At 40.6% G+C, this 3,059-nt stretch overlaps 1 pseudogene; it reads right to left on the reverse strand.

Annotated features, from left to right (window-relative positions):
* Window positions 1-213: 213 nt before the first annotated feature.
* On the reverse strand, window positions 214-1,189 carry LOC101148870 (microtubule-associated protein RP/EB family member 1-like; annotated as a pseudogene).
* Window positions 1,190-3,059: the final 1,870 nt, after the last annotated feature.

Consider the following 3,059-nt stretch of genomic DNA (forward strand, 5'->3'; position numbering starts at 1 on the left):
AAGGCATTTATTTATTACAACATTCTCCGATTTCACATTAGCTTAAAATTCAATTCAGTCTTTCCATTTCTGCACTAAGGTCGCCACCTCAGCATATTACACAACACCTTCTCCAGCACTCAGTGTGACCCGCATCCACAGGGTAAGCCCCAACGTCAGCCTCTTTGTTTCCCAGGTGAACCAACTAGATGTTAATACTGCTCTGCTCCTAATTCAAACTTATTTGAAAAGGAGTGAAACGTCTGCAAAGTGCACTTTAAGAAGAGGTACTTTTTGCTTATGAAAAGAAACCAGTGAGTCCTCTAAGGATAATAAAACGGAGTATTTTACAGTTAAGCACATGATTTGGAGTGAAGAATTTGGATGTTGCTCTGCTGGTCCAGGCTGTTAATACTCTTCTTGTTCCTCCTGTGTGCCGCCTTCATCAGGTATCACAAAGCCTTCATCTGTGGCATACAGAATGTCTACAGTCCTCTGCAATACAGGGTTGTTTTCCCCCCTCATTCTCCTGGCAAATCAATTCAATGTTCCATAGCTTTCCGAAGTAGAAATCCTTCTTTCTCCAAGTCTTCAACAGTAAATTTCAATATGTTAACCTGCCGCATCAACTCAGCTGCCTCGTCATTCCCATTGCCCACACCAGGGTTCTTTCACACCACTCCAGGGCCAGTCTTAGGAGCCACAGCAGTTCTCTGTGTTGAGATGGGCCTCTGGGGAGTTGCACTGCTAGAACTTGGGTTTATTCGGAACTGGAGCAAGGAGGGAGTGAGCCACTGCAGTTCCTTGACCTTGTCTGGCAGCCACAGGGTCATAGATTTTTCCATCATAGTTTGCATCAAAAAACTTCTTGAACCACTGAACAAATTCAGAATTGTCCTGAAACTTTCCTTTTACTGATTTGTCGACAGGAATTATTTTGTCAACACTCAGCTTCTTAAAACCTGCTTGTATTATTTTGAAGTTCTGGATGTACTCATGTTCTAGCTTAGCCTGGAATTTTACTTTCTTCAAGTCAATGGATCCAGGGAACAGCATGTCCATAAACTGACAATATCCATTTTATGGATATTGAGAACAACTGTTTGATCTTTGTCAGATTCAGCTGCAGAGACTCATTGATCCAGGCCAGCACGTCATGATGACTTAGGTTATCACTGGTCACCGACGTTAAGTATACGTTCACTGCCATCTTCGGCTCTCGCGTCTGCTGCGCTCACCCGGCTCCAGTTTCTTCATCTCATTCAAACTGCCAGACGCCGCCCTTTTTGTATTTTTAGTAGAGATGGGTTTTCACCATGTTGGTCAGGCTGATCTTGAACTCCTGACCTCATGACCCGCCCACTTAGGCCTCCCAAAGTGCTGGGATTACAGGCATGAGCCACCGTGCCTGCCCTTTATAATTTTCTTGTAGCTATTTGTTAAAATCTTCTTACTCTTAGCTAATGATAATTAAATATTTAAAGGTTAAAATGTAATAATTCCTGAAAACTAGCCTCATACATTAAAGAAAGAAATGCATATTATACACATGCTGAACATACATACACACATATGCATACAATATGTACATATGAGAGAGAGAGAAATATCATAAAGGAAATAAGCTAGTAATTTTTAAAACTGTACAAGGGAGATTTTATTTTTGCAACTTGTACAAAGTTTGAAATTGTTCCAAAATAAAAATGTAAACTAATTACTAACTGGTTTCAGTTGTGTTAAAACTAAATTTTCATTCCTTTAATATTTTATTTCATATAAGGGACTTTGAGAGTAGAGAAATGGTGAAAATATTAGAGATAAAGGTTAATTATTGGTGTCAGAAAGAAGAGAGAGGAGCCAGGTTCTGGATATAAAAATGAGTGAAAATTTCCAGTAAACAACAACAACAAAAAGTTATGAGCATGGGAGGAGGAGGGAGATGGAAAGGAAAGGCCATAATAAAGAACTTTGTCCTGGAGCACAAAGGATTAGAAAAGGGATTCAGGATTTATTGAGGCAGTTTAAAAAGTGAGTTTTCGCCGGGCGCGATGGCTCACACGTGTAATCCCAGCACTTTGGGAGGCCGAGGCGGGCAGATCACGAGGTCAGGAGATCGAGACCATCCTGGCTAACACGGTGAAACCCCGTCTCTACTAAAAATACAAAAACAAAATTAGCCGGGCGTGGTGGGGGGAGCCTGTAGTCCCAGCTACTCAGGAAGGTGAGGTGGGAGAATGGCCTGAAGCTGGGAGGCGGAGCTTGCAGTGAGCCGAGATCACACCACTGCACTCCAGCCTGGGTGACAGAGTGAGACTCTGTCTCAAAAAAAAAAAAAAAAAAAAGTGAGTTTTAACTGTTTTCCTCTATATTTTTTGATTCTCTACTACAGTTCGAAATTATTCTAGTGCTGGGAATTTCACCTAATCACATGGAAAACGAAAATTGTATTTTTCTAACTGAATCTCATTACATACACTCAGTTGTCAGTTTCACTTATTTAAAAATTTCAGTTTAAGGTTTCTCAGTCCATTCAAGTTTCTCCCTTTTCTCCTGCTCTTTTTCCTTCATTGTGATCCAAACACATGGCGGTGAAACAGGAGGAACTGAGAAGAATCAATAGACAAAATTGGAGGAGGGAACTCTGATACTCTTTTTATTTAAAATGAATTTTGGTTTGAGAAACCCTCTGTTCTCAACTCTTCAGGCTTTATTCCCACAGCACACGCTGCTGTGTCACTGTCTCTCTCACAGTCACCCAAACATTCATGACATTGACTTTGTTTTCAGAATGCAAACCAGTTGTTTTAGAGACAACCCATCAGGCCATTGAGGTTTTTATTTCTCTTCATCTGACACAAGAACACTCTAGTGCCACTGGCTTACCCTCAGACTTTCTTGATTATTTTAGAGACATGTGACATTATGTAATAATCCATTACACCCACAGCATCATTAGTTGCTGTGCAGGGATTAGGGGGCGGTATCTCAGATGCTTTTAGAACACACACATTTTTTTTTTCTCTACTGTAACTTATTTATGTACTGGGGAAAGTAGAAACCTTCATTTATGATGTTGTGGT

This window comes from Gorilla gorilla, chromosome 3 (genome assembly GCF_029281585.2).
Source record: "Gorilla gorilla gorilla isolate KB3781 chromosome 3, NHGRI_mGorGor1-v2.1_pri, whole genome shotgun sequence".
Lineage (NCBI taxonomy): Eukaryota > Metazoa > Chordata > Mammalia > Primates > Hominidae > Gorilla > Gorilla gorilla.